This window comes from Castor canadensis, chromosome 3 (genome assembly GCF_047511655.1).
Source record: "Castor canadensis chromosome 3, mCasCan1.hap1v2, whole genome shotgun sequence".
NCBI classification, from domain to species: Eukaryota; Metazoa; Chordata; class Mammalia; order Rodentia; family Castoridae; genus Castor; species Castor canadensis.
Window position 1 is genome coordinate 132,142,203 of NC_133388.1, and position 19,313 is coordinate 132,161,515.

General features: G+C 38.5%; 1 protein-coding gene across 2 annotated transcripts in view; it reads right to left on the reverse strand.

Annotated features, from left to right (window-relative positions):
• Xkr4 (XK related 4) overlaps positions 1-19,313 on the reverse strand; it is a 404,161-nt gene that overhangs the window by 241,630 nt on the left and 143,218 nt on the right. The gene's annotated exons all lie outside the window — the stretch shown is intronic.

A 19,313-nucleotide genomic window follows, 5' to 3' on the forward strand; every position in this document is an offset into this window, starting at 1 on the left:
CTGTGTTGTAGAACATGGTGACATAATGGTTCTCTGGAGTTTCCCAAATGTGACAGTGGTCCTGTTGACAGAATAGCAGGGATTTGCGGAACTAAGACCTTCCCAGAGGCTGGTGAGTTCCTGTAACTAAAATAATAAATAGTGGAGCTGGGGGTGTGGCTCAGTGCATGAGACACTGTTTGTTCCCAGCACAGCAAAAAGTAAAAGAAAATGATGAATAATTGAGCCATCTTCCTTACACTGGCATACATATAATTCATACAAATAAAAGAACACTTGGGCTTATTCAGATAATCAATGTTATATTTGGCCAATGTTCCTGACAGTTTTCTCTGTATTCTAGAAAAATAAGGAAGGTAAATGGGGACTAGAAAGGTCTGTAGTGACCCCAAACTTGCTGACCAACCAAGAATTTAAAGGGTCAGATGAGCTGTTGGTTTTCCTGGAATGCCTGTAGAATTCATCTAGAAGCAAATACTATGACAGGGAAAAGTAAATGTATGGTTCGCTTGTAGGCTGAGATGGAGAAGAGGTAGAGATCCCTAATAAACTTTCTAAATGGAGCACGAAACCTCAGGCTCTTCAGGTAAATCACTTCCTGCTCCCAGAAACTCATGCAAAACCTAACTGTATTTAAAGCAAGGGTCTGACTAACAAATCAAATCTATTTCCCTTAAGATACAACTTCACGAGGGCAATAATTAACACATACAACCTCCCCCATGTAAAGCTCCTTTTGAGAAAGGTTATTTATATGTCTCCCTAAACCTATCTCTTTGTGTCCCAAATAAAGCCAAAAAGAGCTGTAGGGGAATTTCCTCGTGGGCAGAAATTATAACTGAATTTATCGGGAATAGATCCTATGGCTCCAGAACCCATAACAGGGATGAGAACATCAATTCCTGTTCAAGTGTGGCTAGGCAGCCCATAGAGAGGACAGTGAGGTATAAACCGTCCTGGGGATAACAACAACCCGAGGACACTGGTGCCAAGATCTCTGGTGAGACCTGCATGCAGGACAGTGAACACCTGAGCTTCTGCCTGCAATGTGACTGCATCTGTCTTCTGAAATTTCAGTCTCATTGAGATGAAGACATTTAATTCGCTGCTTGGTCAAGAGAAGGCAACGTTCATAAATTTGGGCAGCTCTTTCAATGAATGGACATTTTACCGTGCCTTGCCCCACTCCCTGGTGTGTGTGCATTCATTTTGCCAGCACACCCACTCCCTGTGCTTTTGAGTTGGAATTTATAGTGGACAATGGGAAAGTGAGAACAGCTCTAGAGGTCTATTCCCCATACAAGTACAGCTTTGATCTTTAAAATAATAATGAAAATACTATTAAATAAATATGTTGAAATCACAATGATTGCTCCTTGTGGCGTGCTTTCTCATTATCAGACATTGGACTGTTTTTTATGCAAATTTTTCTCATTCCACCTACAGCAGCTCTTGAGAGAGATGATGGTATTATCCTAGCTTTGGGTTTCTCTTTTTTTTTTTTTGTGGTACTGGGGTTTGAACTTAGGACCTCACACTTGCTAGGTTTGCTATATAGGTGTTCTACCACTTGACCCACTCTTCCATCCCTGTTTTGTATTGGTTTATCTTAAGAAAGGGTCTCCTGAACTATTTGCCTCCAGCTGGCTTCAAGCTGCAAACTGCAATCCTCCTGATCTCTGCCTCCTGAGTAGCTAGGATTACAGGTGTGAGCCACCAGCACCCAGCTTAGGATTTGTTATAACCAAGACTGAGCTGGTAGGAAACCATCTCAGCACGCAGAACTGGGATTTGAACCAGTCCTGTACAATCCACAGCCTCTGGCCTGAACCATTTCACTGACTAGGTCCATCTTACCTGTTTCCTGCCAGGAGCTAGGAGCAGGAAGAAGCGTGGTGGCCAGTGGAAGGACCCCTTCAGAGAAGAGAGCAGATTCTGTGTATGAAGAAAACCTTTTTGACCTCCTGAGATACATGTTAAATGTCAGGGGAACTTGAGGAGAACATCAAATGCATAAAAGTAATGAATTTAGGCATTCTTGTCTTGTTCCAAACCATGGTCCTACCCAGAACAACTGGGCAAAAAGAAGAAAGAAATATCTAAATTGGAAAAGAGGAAGTCAAACTGCCACTGTTTATAGGTACATATTTTTCTTTTTTTTACCCCTTTTTCTTTTATTATTCATATGTGCATACAAGGCTTGGTTCATTTCTCCCCCCTGCCCCCACCCCCTCCCTTACCACCCACTCCGCCCCCTCCTTCCCCCCCCCTCAATACCCAGCAGAAACTATTTTGCCCTTATCTCTAATTTTGTTGTAGAGAGAGTATAAGCAATAATAGGAAGGAACAAGGGTTTTTGCTGGTTGAGATAAGGATAGCTATACAGGGCATTGACTCACATTGATTTCCTGTGCGTGGGTGTTACCTTCTAGGTAAATTCTTTTTGATCTAACCTTTTCTCTAGTACCTGTTCCCCTTTTCCTATTGGCCTCAGTTGCTTTTAAGGTATCTGCTTTAGTTTCTCTGCTTAAGGGCAACAAATGCTAGCTAGTTTTTTAGGTGTCTTACCTATCCTCACCCCTTCCTTGTGTGCTCTCCCTTTTATCATGTGCTCATAGTCCAATCCCCTTGTTGTGTTTGCCCTTGATCTAATGTCCACATATGAGGGAGAACATACGATTTTTTAGATACATATTTTTCTATACAGAAAATCCTAAAGATTTAGAACTAATAAGCAAATTCAGTAAAGGTGCAAGATACAATATCAACACACAAAAATAAGTAGTATTTGTATACATAATGGTGAGTGATTTAAGAAAGAAAGCATTCTAATTATAATAACTACAGAATATATCTAGGGATAAATTTATCCAAGGAGGTGAAATATCTCTACAATAAAAAGTAGAAAACATTGATGAAAGAAATTGAAGAAGACACAAATAAATGAAAAGATATCATATGTCTAAGAATTAGAATTAATACTGTTAAAGTGTCCATACTATCCAAAGCAATCTACAGATTAAATGTGATTCCTATGAAAATAAACATGACATTCTTCACAGAAATAGAAAAAAAATCATCTTCAAATTCATATGGAATCACAAAAGATCCTAAGTAGCTGAAACAATCTTTAGCAAGAAGAATGAGCCTGGAGGCACATAACACCTGACTTCAAAGTATATGTCAAGTCTACAGTAACTCAGACGGCATGGTCATGGCATAAAAATAGACAGTATAGACCAATGGGACAAATTAGAAGGCCCAGAAATAAATCTACAAGTGACAAGAATGCATACTAGGGAAAGGATAATTTCCTCAATAAATGATGCTAGGAAAACAGGGGCTCCATGTGTAGAACAAACTAGATTCTGTCTCTCATCAAAAACAAAACTCAACTCAAAGTGGATTAAAAATGTAAATTTAAGACCCCAATCTATGAAACTACTAGAAGAAAACACAGGGGAAGCACTTCAAGACATTGAATGGAGTAAGGATTTTCTGGATACGATCCTGCCTGTTCTTCCTCCCTCTAGCTTGCTGTTCCTTCTTTTTTGATGTCCATCCCTATTTCTCTTCAGAAATGACCTACATTTCACATAGTAAACTGTGAATATCTGTTTATTATATGAACACTTTTGATGTCCTATTGCTTATTTTTAAATTGGTGAATTTAAATTGGTGAGTTGAATAATTCCTTCACTTTTTTTTTTTGAAGACATAGTCTCACTATGTAGCCTGATCTGGCTTCAAACTTGCCATCCTCTGCCTCAGCTTCTTTAGTGCTGGGATTACATATGTGCTCCACTATGCCCAACTTGATTCCTCTAATTTTGTTTTGTTTTGTTTATTTATTTATTTATTTTATTTATATGGATTCCTCTAATTCTTAAGAAAGCTCCAGAAACATTAAACCAGCTGAATAGAGGCTTTAATCCTCTCCTGTTGGGTCACCTTCCTACTTACATTATGTAACTATGTGCTGCGGTTTGAATATTGGGGTCCTCCTGCCAAATTCATATGTTGGGATCTAACACCCAACATGACAGCAGGAGGTGTCACCTTTGGGAAGTGATTAAGTCATAAATCACTCCATCCTCCTGAATGGGCTTAGTAACCTTATTAAAAAGGTTGAATGTAGCTGCCTTACCCCTTCTGCCATGTGAGAATGCAGCAAGAAAGTGCCATCTATGAGAACTGGGTCCTCATCATACATCAGATTTGCTACAGCCTTGATCGTGGATTTCCCCACCTCCAGAAGTGTGGGCAGTGAACTTCTGCTGTTTATGAATTCCCCAATCTGAGATATTTTGCTACAACAAGTAATACCATATTCTTCTGGACATGGTCTATACCCCAAGTTGCACATGGCCTCTCTTCTCTAGCCTAAAACCTCTTTTCTGGGCTTCCAGCTGAGGTTTCAGTTCCACTGCCTCTGCTATGCAATGGGTGTCTCATTTGCCTCACCATCACTACCTCTAAAACCCCATTCTTTCTTCAGCACTCTTTCAATGGAGAAAATCAACTTACCCCTAATTACTAAACTGAAAACCTCCAGTTGTCTCACACTCCTTCCTCAACTCAACTTCAACATGCTATGAATCACTAATTTCTGCTGATGCTATTCTCTAAATGTTTCTCAAATTACTTTCTCTTCATTCTAATCTCTCTGGCCGTAGTTTCTAGCTTCCTGGACTAATTACATAATTGAACGTTGATTTCTTATCTGGAATCCAGTCCTGTCTTCCTCAAATCCATTAAATTCAGTCAGGCAAGGCCACTCTTCGCCTTAAGATTTTTCAGAACTCCAACTACCTACAGAGTGAAGTGCAAGCTCTTTAGTAAGGCTCATGACACCCATGTTTTCAGTCTCAATTTCCTTTCCTCTCAGCTTCATACTTTATCCTCTAGCAACATAAGGCCTTATGAAGACTCCATCTAATTTTGTTAAGTATATGTTTCCTGGGATACCTTTACCCTATCCTCCACTTCAGCAAGCCACCCTCCAACTTCCCTGACTGAACCACTCTAGACTACCCTAGACACCGCACCTCTAGGACACCAGGTCCTTCTCCCACTCCCTGCTTCTCTCTTAGTTAGAATGATCTGACTATGTGTGTCTCATAGCATTTTTCTGAAGCTCCTTAGGGTCAGAAAACACTTTCTGTCTCTAGCACTCAGAACTTTTCCTTGCATATAACAGAAACTCATATCTCTCCAATTCTAACCAGAGGTAATTTCTCTATCACAGCTTTGTAATGTATGACTTTACAAACTTAAAAAAAATTCCCTTTTTAATCTCTGAAGGTTAAATATACTCTTCACATATCTTTGTCAAGGGGTTTATTCTTAAGCCTAACTATGAATCTTGTGCACATGTATAACTGCAATTATTTTTATTTGTAATCTTTCATTCACTAAGCATATACTGATTGCAGTTTTTTGTTTGTTTGTTTGTTTGCAGTACTGGGGTTGAAATCAGTGCCTCATACATGCTAAGCAAGCACCCTATCACTTGAACCATGTTGCCAGCCTGTGTCTATGTTTAAACATCACACTATATGCTGAGAATCCAAAGACAAAAGTCCCAGTTTCTGCGCTCAGGAAGTTTAAGTAAAATGTTCATTATATTAATTTGGTAACTGAGTGAAAATAAAACATTGCTGGACTATCCATATGCAATGTAGGGCAACTGATAATAGAAGCTAATAAATGATTTAATATTTGTTTGTTTTGATAATACGCAATGGATAATAGTAGGTAAGTCTTTTGGGAAGTAGTTTTTAAAAATTCTTTATTTATTGAATGTTCCTTATGCACCCAGCAGTGTTGCGTGTACCTTATATATCTTGTCTTCAGTTCTTACTATGAGCTCTGAGAAGAAAAGTAACTTGCCCAAGGTCACATAGCTAGTAAAATATCAAACTTGATTGGTCTCATTTCAAAACCCAGGACTTTCACTAGTCACAGCCAGAGAAGAAATCATCTACATTGATCAGATTTTTCTACAAAGCCTGTGATTTTTTTTCTTTTATTATTCATATGTGCATACAAGACTTGGGTCATTTTCCCCCCGCCCCTACCCCCTCCCTTACCACCCACTCCACCCCCTCCCTCTCCCCTCTACCCCCTCAATACCCAGCAGAAACTATTTTGCCCTTATTTCTAATTTTGTTGTAGAGAGAGTATAAGCAATAATAGGAAGGAACAAGGGTTTTTGCTGGTTGAGATAAGGATAGCTATACAGGGAGTTGACTCACATTGATTTCCTGTGAGTGTGTGTTACCTTCTAGGTTAATTCTTTTTGATCTCACCTTTTCTCTAGTTCTTGGTCCCCTTTTCCTATTGGCCTCAGTTGCTTTTAAGGTATCTGCTTTAGTTTCTCTGCATTAAGGGCAACAAATGCTAGCTAGTCTTTTAGGTGTCTTATCTATCCTCACCTCTCCCTTGTGTGCTCTCTCTTTTATCATGTGCTCAAAGTCCAATCCCATTGTTGTGTTTGCCCTTGATCTAATGTCCACATATGAGGGAGAACATACGATTTTTGGTCTTTTGGGCCAGGTTAACCTCACTCAGAATGATGTTCTCCAATTCCATCCATTTACCAGCAAATGATAACATTTCGTTCTTCTTCATGCAAAGCCTGTGATTGATAGTAAACACATAATGGGCACTTTCCATTTACATTCAAGAAAGTAGTCACAATAATTAAAAACCACTAGATTTGCTTGAGTTTAGCTCAAATTCTGCAAAATGAGTGTGACAGTGCTGGTTCTTTCATGGTAGCTAGAAACTCAAGTTGGCGGTCATGTATGACATTGGCTAACAGAGAATGTGTATCATTACTTCAGACATATAATTTGCTATTAGATCAAATGTTTTAATATCAGGGTCTTGGGGAGAAGTATTAAGAGGAGTTTTGTAACTAGCAAATAAGACGATTGAGATGTGTGGGCAATTGTACCTGGGCTCTATTCCTTGGTTCATGGTCACAGCATGCTGGTAGGTAAAATGAATGGCTCACTTTAGAGAGCATATCACTCTAGGTGTTTGTGGGGATAATTAAACACATCCATTCCAAGCCTGCAGGCACAACCAGATGGGCCCCTGCCCAAAGACTTTCCATCATAAGGTTGTTTGCAAGTAATTTTGGGGTTGATGTTTCTGTTATCAAAGCTTGAACATCCCTTTCTATTTTATAAAAGGATCACTAGTTCCATGAAGTTATATGGCAAGGCATTGAAAAAGGAATTTATAGATTTATAGATTTTGCCTGGAGGAATAAAAGCCCACCAAGTTGTTTCTTCATCCTATACAATTTTAGCTGTGACATGTTCAATCCATGACAACTGTGGACAATGTACACAACCTGACCAATTGTGACAGGATTATATACATTGATGGTTTGGTTGGGATGAGCACTTTCAGTGTGTTTTAAATTTGTTCAGGTTCATTCTCCCAGGCACTATACAAGTGAATAATCAGTTTTCATATTGGAAAGGAACAGAAGGGGCTATGAGAGCAGAAAGAGCATACTTCATCTCCATCCCCCACCCCCTCATCTTTCCTTCTTGGCATAACTCAGAAAGAAAGAAAGACTAAACTGAAAAATTTAATCTATATCAATTTAACAACTTCACTCCAGGACATTCTCTTGTTTGTTGAACAGAAGGATAAGAGCAATCAAAGTGATAGAGAAGAGACAAGGTATACAAGTAAACATGAGATAACCTTTAGAGAGCCTTACAGAACCAGCAATGTCATAAAAGCAGTAACCTCCTTCCCCTCCTGGGCTTCTATCTTCTCAGAATAAAAAGTGATTTGCTGCCTATATTATAAAACCATCATAAATCCTAGAGGTAAGACTCCTGGAACAAGGCATAACCTAAACAGTGCTGGAAAACAAACATTATAGGACTGTGCTGGCCTTTCATTTTTATAATGCTTAGGCTGAAAAATTATGGGATTGGATGTTACTGAGTTGAAATTTTAACTGTAGGTAGAAAAATAAACCCAATAAAATTGTACATGAAAATTACCCCAAGGTGTGGTTTCCCTGCCATCTACTTGATAAATAGAATTAAATTCATCATCTTTGTAAGAAAGCACCTCAGGAGAACAACGTGGTAGTCAGTTTCCATTGATTTACATGTGGCTCTCATGGTGGAGAAAAGTCTTGGTGGTAATTTTTATTACCGTGGAACTAAGGAAAGAAGAGTTTATCTACATAGGAAGGAAAAAGAGTAGTATAGCAGCTAAAATAAGATCACCCAAACCCTCTGTTTTCTACAAATAGTTTCTGTTTCTGAACAAAACACATTTCAATGAAGTAGTTAAAATTAAGCAAATTCATTTGATTTGTGGTTTCCCTCCTTGTGTTTCTTCTACTCAAATCTTTGCTTTCTTGTATTATACTCTAATTTCTCTGATTTTAGAAAACCTGGGGTCAGGATGACGTTTATTCTCTTCCATCCTTCACCTAAATATAGTGTAAAGCAAGGCAAGCTGGAGGCCCTGAGCTCCAGAAATAGCTGTGCATATCTCACTTGTTCTCTGCTCTTGCTGCTTTTTATCCCATTTACTTTTTTACCATCTTATCTGCTGCATTCCCTCCAGCTGGAAACATAAAGCACCTACACCACAGCTCCTTGCCTTTCCTATTACCCTGGAAACAGTGAGAGGGTCTCTTCCTTCTGACAAGGCTATCTATAGAACAACAGATTAGGAACCAATAATCAACACACTTCCTGGCATTAACAGCATATGCATTCACCTATATATGGCCCCCTGAGGCAGCTCATCTTGGGAATGGCCCTGTTTTGTCAGGGAAAATCCTGGAGGTGGTTTATGCATCAGGATGTAGACTGGAAAATCCTAAAGAATACAGATGATCATTTGCAGTGACTTCGGAGGCTCTGTCTGTGGCCAAGTGGTTCACATAATCTGTCATATAGGTTTCCTCCGGCCAGCAGCATTTCCAAATGAAGTCGAAATACAATGAGAAAGTAAAAATAGCTCCCTGCCTCTCAGGTGCATGTTTGAGATCCTTAAGTTTGGGGAAATACAGGAAAATAAAAGGCAAGTAGCTTAAACAGTTTCACATCTGCATTTTTATTACAAGTAAGAGCTTTCAGCAGACACCCCCAACTTGGGGTCAAGAATCTAACTGAAACTGAGATGTCAGGGACAATTCACTTTTCTTACACTCAATGTACAGAGTTGCTGCTACTGAAGGGCCTCTTTAACAATTGGGACATACTCAATTGGCTTGGAGAAGTTTTCTACAAATGCACACAATTTAAATTGGTTAGCAGAGGAATGACATTTTTATCCATTCTAATCCAATGTGGGACAAATATGGATTTTCCATCTGAGAGGAAAGTGATACTCGTATAAAAATCCAAAGCTTTGGGTGCTCATGGGATTGCCAGTCAGTCTAACATGCTGCGAAAAAATGATTGTCTCAACCAATAATGACAAACAGAATAAGTGCGTGATATAAGAATCCACCGGATATTGGAGCAAGGCAGGCCTGAGAATGAGAAGGTTAATATATTTATTTGAGAAACTGATAAACTATGCTGGCATATTACTTTACTGGTAGTTGAAGCCAAACATCTGTGAGGTCCCTAAAGTAAAATGAATGCTCAGTAATGAGCCCTCACTACTGTATTTGAGAAGCAGTAGAAAGGGCAAAAGTATTAGAACAATGACCTCATACTCATTTTGATTCTCCAAGCCCACTGTATTAAAATCAAATAAAGCATAATGGTCTTCCTTCATGGTTTAGAGTTCTAACCTTAACACATTAAAAAATTGTGATCTTTCATTCATCAAGCTTCCAAATCATTTATAAGAAACAGCTACGTACTATCTCTTAAATCACTATGAGTCTATAGGACCCAGTGTCTCCCAGCCTCATAAGTAATTATCTCACTCAGTGGTATTTTTGTTTAAAGATAGTTAATAGATCGACAGTGGAAGCAGAGACAAAATTCCACATAAACCTTATGGAAGAGCCAGCTGCCACTTCTATGCAATTTGAATATCAACTGAATTCTAGGATTTAGCAGCTGAAAGCTGTCTCTGATTCCATTCATCCTGACCTTAAATGAATGGAGTAATTTTCAGAGAGCTGGATGATATTTAAAAAGCAGTGACACTGGTGGAACCAATAAGAGCAAAGGACCATTTTGTTACCTATGTCTCTACTACACCTATTCCTATACCTGGTCCCCATTCAATCTCTAATGCTGTCACAGTGTGCTGTATATAAATTTTGTAGTATCTATGAATACACAGTTATCCCAGAAATAAGAATGAATTGAGTTGACCCCAGAAAGTGGCAGAAATCATGCCTAATAACAGGGTTTGCATGATGGTAAAGTAATGAGTCATTTATTATTTGAACTATTCTAAAATGTGAGTGCATTGCTTAGTATGTACTAAGTACTGTCCACTCCTGTTTTAATTGAACATTCTAAAATTGGCATTGCCAATTGATGGTATGTTTTTTTCCACTTCAAATAAGGTGATAACCAGTCAAAGAGTGTCTTAGATATTAGAAAGTGTAAATGGAAAACATACATCTATTAAAAATCTTTTGAATTTAGGAGAGTTCTTAGCCAGGGGTCAGGTAGGATGTGCAGGATGAACTGAAATGAGAAGTAGATGGGGTCCATGCAAGGTGATTCAAGATGTCCTCATAGGAATTAGGAAACTCATTAGTGATCCTCAAGAAAAGTCTCTTCTGAAGCCTAAATTAGACTTCAAAGGTACAGTATGAAGGCACTCAGAGATGGAATGTGAAAAATAAGTAAAGTCATTGCTGTATCTCCAGTGACTCTTAAGGAGAGTCACATGACTTGCTTTTGGAGCTTTTCCTCAGGATCTCTGGATTTGTTTGCAATAATGTGCATCATTCTTTCACGTTATTGTTGAAAGAGAAATAATTTGATAGTTTTGATTTTTATGTTTGGAATCTTGAGCTGCTGCATCCTCTTTGAATCACACTTCACTATCCTCTTACTATGTCTAAATTTCATACTTTTATATAATAGCTTTCTTGTAAAACCTAAGACACTGACTATAAAAGAATTATAAACTTAAAATGACCTTGAAAATGTACATTAGCTTAAATTTCACTAAGATTTTAGTGGATGAGAAAATGTCTGTGTAACTTGCTAAAACTGGGGGAAAAGTTTTATATGTAATTTTTTCAGATAATTTCCCTGCTTCAAAGGGCATGAAAAAGTATAATTAAGCAGTTTCTTGGTTAGTGAATTCTTTGGTTCCATACTCACATACTTATAGCTTAGAATTCCTTAAGTGAAATGCTGCTATTTAATAATGATAGTTACATATACAAATGAAAGTGGTCAATGTGCATTAAAAGTAAGAATAATAAGAGCTGAGACATTATTTCTACAGATTAATGCACAATCATCACTAATTTGATTGTGGCTACCTCATTGGCTGATTGTAAGCAAACACTTCCATTTGACTGTTGCATAGGTCTTCCTCGATATTTTTGGGTATATCTTTAATTGATGCTCAGTGTGTTCAGAGTTGCTAGATAGGTAGAAAGAATATAGCCTATTAGTACAGAAGTCTCTGAAACTTAAAATTTAAATGTAAATTTGAAATTGCCAATCATTAACCACATGAACAGCACCATGCACTTGGACTAGGAATGGACTCTTGATCAAAGAGTAGTCAGCCATTTACATTGGGTGCACAGGGTAAATCATGAGGATTGCACATTCAGCAGTGAAGTCACATGAGGTCAAGTCTAGGCAGCTGTTTTGAACATGTATAACACAAGTATACAAAGCAAGTATACAGAGAAAAGAATGCCTTCCCCCTCCTCCCAATGAAAACATAAAAAGCCCACAAAGCTCTAGCAAAAAAGGACGGGAGAAAGACAAAGTCATGGCTGTATCTCCAATGACTTCTCAACTTCAGGTTTTAGTTCTCCGTAAGTATTGATTATGTTCATGTCCTTGAATTGATTAAGATACTCCTTTCAACAATGATCTTTTTTTCCCTAAATTACCTTGCTAGGGTTTCATTTTATTATAACAATTTCTGTTTAGGATTTGAACTTCGAGAACCTGACTTAAGAATCTACTTAACCATCAACAAAGACTGTTGAATAAACTGAAGAGAGAGAGAGAAAGCGGGGCAGGGGGAGAGAGAAAGATTCTGCCAAATGAATCTAGGAAGGATAATTGGTGAGGATGCCATCGTGCTTTGCCAACTCTAGGTTCTGGAAGGCCTATCTTTATGTCTCCACTGAGACACAACAGTGACAGTACAAGGAAAGGACAGTTCATAAGTCAGTGTGAAATCACACTTCTCTAGGCTACAAAGAGTGTAGTCCATTTTGTGTTTCTATGACAAAATATCCAAGACTGAGTAACTCACTCCCATGAGGCCCAGCCCATTCCTAGAGAACAGCATTAATCTATTTATGTGGATGGAATCCCCATTACCTAATCACCTTCCACTAGGCCTCACTTCTTAAAATTTCCACCACTGCAACACTTCCATACCAGGGACCAAGCTTCCAGCACATGAACTTTTGGGAGTCAAACTACATCCAAACTATAGTAATATGTTTTAAATTGAGGCAGGAGATAGGAGAGACTCTGGGGAAAGAAGATAAAAGAAAAGTTTATCTTATGTGAAAGAATTTAAGTTTGAAATATGCTGATACATATATCTATTTGTACAAGAACACTTAAATTATTTACATTCAGGTTCCCCTGTGAAACATGCAAGAAACTCCCAAAGATAAATAAGACAAAGTGAACATATGAGCACTTTGAGAATTTGAAAGGCCCTCTATAAACACAAGCCACTGTTATTGGTTTGTGTTCTTTTTATATATGATAAAATATTCATCAATGAATGGGGGCACAGGAAGGGAAAAGCTGCGTGTAATGCAATTTGATTTTCAAACTTGGATGACATATCTACCAATTCTGAGCTATGATGCTAGTGGAAGCAATCACATGTATGCATGAATGTCAAATGACAGAAATTAAATTACAGAGCAGAGGATGAATGCTCTTTGTGGGGATGAATCAGCTGTTTTAAGGGTAAATATAGTATTGTATGCTCATGGAAAAGAAAGAAAAATATATTATCGTAAACTGGGCTCCATGGGAATGATGATAAATGTTCCAGGAAGAGGCTTCTAGGCTCTGTCCATTGGATCTTTGGTAGGGGTGACTAATAAGAAAAAATAATGTAAGTAGTTACTTTCTACTTACTCAAAGAGTAGCCCATTAGAGCCCTCTCCTGTGGCTCATAGAGGAAGGATAAAGTACTATTCTTGTCATCATGAACTGCAAAACAGATCAAGCTCTTTAGATGGGCAGAAAATACACAAAGGTGACTAGCGAGTCCAGCTCCAGCTCTGGGAGGTTTACCAACATTTTCATTTCAAGAGAACATGGAACATGCCATAGTTGGAAGACCTTGGTGCCATCAATGTATCATTTGTGGGCCTTCTGGGCTCCAATAAGCTGTTTGTCTCTCTACAACTCAGTTTCTTCCTTAGTAAAATGATAGTTGCTTTTGCACCAAAAAAGGAGTTGTGAAAACTAGAAGAGCCTATGCTTATAAAAGTAATTTCAAAATTTGTGTCTATTATAGCCATCATTAAAATATCCCATTCAGAGTCCTCAAGCAAAGCTGGGGACAGGTAGTCTGGTATGTAGATTAAGTGGTAGGAAAAAGGATCACTTTCCCAAATGGTTTGAGGAAAGCTTCTACCTCAGGCCCTCTTCATCTTCCCACACAGATTTACCACTGGAACCTCAGGCTCCATTTGCCAACTGGAGTCAGATAATTATATAATTAGCACTTTCAAAACTTTCCCTGCTATCATATTAACCCCAATTTCTTCTCTTTGGCTTACAAATATCAGGATATGGGAGGAAGAAGAAAAGGGAGCAACACTTGGTATGGTTTTCCTTGATCCCAGTCTCCTGAGAAAAGCCCTTGCCTTTCCCTAATTCTCCTGGCTGACTGTATATGACTCTGCACCAGACACTAAGCCATTTTATCTCTCCCTCTGCTATCTGCACTCCAACCACCCACAGGAACTATTCTTCCAGAAACCAGAGCCCAGTTTATAAAGGAATCTTCTAAGAGCTTGCAGGTGGCAGCTCTCCTTATTCTCATGTTACAAATAAGGAAAGTTTGCAGCTGAAAGGTTGAGCAACTGATTCAAAGAACCACTCAGAGTCACTGATGAGGCTGAAAATGGAATCTAAATCTCCTCACTCTGCTCAAGAAAGACTTTAATGAAATCTTTCTTCTTGAGGCCTAGAGACCTTGTGGACTGCTCATCACCCTTGACAGTTTTTAGAGGAATCTGCTTTATGCATTCCAGATTGAAGAACAAAGGAAATTCCACATGCTTAATAACAATTATATAATTAGTAGGTAGAAGAAACCATTTCAAGGAATTAGAATGAGAATTCATTCTGTTCTAAAGCCTACAAAATCAACACAGTTGGGCAGTCCATTCAATTTGTCTGTGGGTGCAATTGACCATGAACCGATCAGGCCGATTCTTTAATTCCTTTCCCCAGTATGCTGCCATACTGATGAAATTGTATCAGACTCTTTCATGATAAACTCCTATCCCTCTTTGCTGCCTGTGTCACCCTGATGAACTACCTTCAATGCCTGCTATTTAGGCATTGGGCAACAGAAGATTCCCACCCACTCCAACTTTCCTCAGAGACCTCTTTCACAGGCTCACTGATTTCTTCAATTCAAAAGCACATGCCAGGTATGACATGAGGTGTTAGGGATATAACAATGAACAAAGTAGACACAGCTCTCAAATAAAAACATAAAAGGTAGAGGCTATGACAAGGGGGAGTGAGGAATAGAGACTAAGGATTCAGAGTGTATACATGTATGTGGGTATTCATGTATACTAGTTTGCATAGAGTGACCAGAGAAGATGAGCTCTTGGTAGACACTCAGAAGATGGATGTGAAGGAGTAAGCCATGTTGAGTAGGAGTAAGCCATGTTGAGTAAGAGGTTCTAGGCAGAGGCAGTAGTAAGCATAAAACCCCTGAGCAATGGGGCTGAAGAAGGATGGGGGAAGGTTGCACAGAGAGCTGGGTAGCTCAGGGAAACCCTTAAGAGCCATGGCAGACTTTGAATTTAATTTGGGAAATTCATTTTAGATGGGACAGTTATTGTCATGACCTTCACTCTCCCACAGAAGACTGTAAGCCAAGTAGTCAATGATCTGGGTTGAATAGAAGGAACATTATAACTTTAGGGAAGAAAAGATATGAGTTGGACACGAAGACCAGTCTTCGTGCAAAGAGTCCAAGTGAGAGATGATGGCTACTCAGACTTAGGTGCTTGAAGTTGAGATGGTGAAAGGTGTTTGGGGCAGGAGGCTCTAAGATAGAGCCAATGGAGTGGATAACAGGTTGCATGAGGAGAGAAAAAGGAGTCAAGGATACTGAAACTCCAGTTGAACTCAGTGGGGGTTGTCAGTACTTCACAGAGATGGGGAGACTCTGGGAGGGGCAAGTTTCATGGGAAAACTCAAGAATCCTGTTTGGACTTGGTGAATTTGATGTGCCTACTCAGTGTCACAGAAAAGATGCCATACAGGCATCAAAACAGGAGAAATGGGGACAGCAAAGAAAACAGAGGAGCAATCAGCAAGGTAAAGGACATGCAAGAGTCAGGAGTGACAGCCAGGAAACATGTAGACACTTTACTTAAAGTTCACTCTCTTAGATGTATAAAAATACATGTAAAATATTTTTCCCTACTATGAATAGAATACAAACAGATTGAGGGATATATAATATTCCAAGAAGAAAAATAAGAATCAGAATATTTCATATTGAATTTATAAACATTGATTTTCTAAATCAGTATGCAATGCACATATGCAATCACTGCTCTGTCTACTGAGTGTTCATCATATGTGCAGTAGGCACCACGCTTACAGTATATGCATGATCTCACTTCTCACTTAATCCTCACCACTATTATGCAGAGACTGCCTACAGTCACCTTCCTTTTGTCACTTTGGCAGAGTGGTGACTGGGATTCCAGAGACTAGAAGTGCCCTAAACCACTCTAGAGCCTTACAGAATTGCAATTAAAATACACATAGTAATAATAGGACTCTCATTCATTGCTGATGCATATGCAAAATGGTCTAGCCACTTTGAAAGACAGTGTGACAGTTTCTTGCAAAGCTAAACATACTCTTACCAAACAACTCAGCAATCAAGCTCTTTGGTTTTTAACCAAATGAATCAAAAACTTGCATCTGCACAAAAACTTTCACAAAGATGTTTATAGCAGTTCTATTCACAATGGCTAAAACTTAGAAGCAACTGATGAAAAGACATGGAAAATACTTAGATGCATATTACTAGTTGAAAGAACCCAATCTGGAAAAGCTACATGTTGCATAATTCAACAACTTGATATGCTAGAGATGACAAAACTATGGAAACTGTAGAGATTAGTGGTTGTCAAGGTTTGTAGAAAAGGGGCATTTTTAGAGCAGTAAAAATACACTGATGCTGCTATGTTGTAATGGCATATACATGTCATTATACATTCATCTAAACCATAGAACGTATGCCACCAAGAACGAACACTAACATGAGCTACTGACTCCCAACATCGATGTAGGTTCATCAGTTGTAACAAATGTGCCAATGTTGATAATTGGAAATCTCTGCATTTTCTGCTCAGTTTTGCTGTGAACCTAAAACTTTTCTAAAAAGTAAATATAGTGGAAAAATTATATCAAAAATGTCTATATTGTCTTATGAGTTGCTTCTCACCCAGGCGTTAAGTAGTTTTGTTATATTTGCTGTTTTTGTGGTACTGGGGATCAAACCCAGGACTGGAACATGTTAGGCTTAAGTAACTTTTCTCATTGCTGTGAAAAAATACCTTAGATAAGCAACCTAAGGGTTGCTCATAGTTTCAGAGATTTCAGTCCATAGTTCTTGGTTTCTTTGACTCTGGGCCCATGGTGAAGTAGAACATCATGGCGGCGGAAGCATGTGGCAGTGGTTACCTCCTGGTGGTCAGGAAGAACAGAGAGCAACAGGAACCAGGGAATAGGTATAACCTTCAAAGTTGTGCCCCTAGTGATTTGCTTCCTCTAGATAGGCCCCACCTCCCAAAATAGTGCCACCAGGTAGAGGCCGAGGCTTTAATCCATCAGCTTATGGGGGACATTACATATTTAAAGGATTGCTAGGCACAAGAGCTCTACCACTGAGCTATATCCACAGCCCCCCTGGGTTTGTGAAGCACGACTTGAGGATTTCATAATTTATATGACTTGGATGTGTCATTATTTACTGAATCAACTTCATGTTTTTGTATTTTTAAAAATTTCTCATTATAATTTTTTCATGTGATAAAACCTTAATATAGAAATCCTTGGACAAATTTCTGATGATGCTTACAGAACAATAAATTCCTAGAATTAGCTTCCTCAGCTGCTCAAGATTCCAAACTCACTGGAGCCCCACCACGGACCACACCCCTTCCCCTGACCACTCACCAACATCGGGAATTTTTCTTATTTACCATTATCATTTTGAAAGTGAAAATGGCATCTCACCAATTATTCTGCTTGTGTTTCCTTGCCTACTAGTGAATATATTTGGACATTTCAATCCACTCTCTTACTAAATGAAGGCACCCAGAATTTTGTCTTCACTTCTTCCTACTGCCTCACTATGTCTCTCACCTCCCCTATCCCAGGGGATCTAACTTCTAAAGCACAATCTCTGTCCCTCAGGGACTTAGGAAGAGGACTGATGCTAATGTGGCAGGGACAGAACTAGAACACAATACTGTAGAACACAATAGCTGTAGACTGATTCCCACCAGATCCTTTGAAGTCCCGGTCTTAAATTACACTGCCACCACTCACAAGTGGGGACACTAAGGAGATGATGGTGCTGACTTCCACATGCCAATCAGGACAAGAATAAACCTTTTGGAACCCTACTGGGAACTAAAATATATTCACATGGGGTTAAGTTGAAAGAAAGCAAAGAATAAAACAAGTATTTAGTAAGTGAATAAATGAATGAATATAAGTTTCACTCATAGTCAAAATCTTCTGGCTCTTAACAAATTATTTAGAACATACAAGAACTTACTTTTTAAGTTTTTTGTGTTTCAAGAAGAAATAGGCACCCAAAGTTTAGAGTTTACAGATTCTTTTTGAGACAGGATCTCAAAGAACAGGTTGGTCTGGAACTCACTACATAGACCAGGCTGGCCTCAAACTCTCAATCCTCCTACCTCTGGAGAGCTGGGATTAGAAGCATGTTCTACCATACCCAGCACAGAATTTAAAGATCTGCACACACATTTATACCTATAACTTTTTATTATTATCACCTCTGTCATTGTTACACGAAGATAAGATTATGTTTAGAGTTTAGTTTACATAGTAGTCATTATAACTATATCAAATAAATATCACTTATTGAGTGTCTACTACAGTCAGACACTAAGCACTTAATAAACTTGATCTTATTTGATTAGAATCCAGCTCTAAACTCTGAAATATCAAGATAGGCAAGAAGGAGAGACAGTTGTATCAAGTTCCTTAAGTCATACATGAGAAATAATGAAGGAGCATTGTATGGAAGAGCATAGAGTTTATTGATATTGATTGGTTGCCTTCCTTTCCTGTCTGAACACAATTTGAGTTATCACCCATGATCAAACAACAAGATAGTTCATGCATAAAGTGACAGAAACTCATGACATCTCTACCTAACACGGAGCAGTGAAGCTAATAGTCTTTGTTGAGCTCTTGGTTGAGCTCTAGTATCTAAGAATGTATTGATATCTCAAATACCACTGTAGTGATAAATTATATCAATGTGGAAGTGACCATCAAAACAGAGTCAAATTATTAGCATTTTCCACATGGATTATTATTAGAAAACAAAACTTGCTAACTAACCAAGGAAAATGAAAGATGATCTTAGAATGTAGTCACTCAAATGCATCAAGAACTACTGGAGTACAGGGGATATGTACAGGTTTTGAAATCAGATTTAAAATTGAGTCCTAACTCCATCATTGACCTCTTTACTACCTGTATGAATATGGATAAAATCTTCATGTTTCTATATCCCATTTGCTCATCCTTAAAATGGAATCAGATAGCTTTGTTACCAAGATGGCTGGATGATATATGAGGTTTAAGTTTATTTGATTTTTATTTCACTCTGTATAGTACAAACTGCTAAGTAGGCCCCGT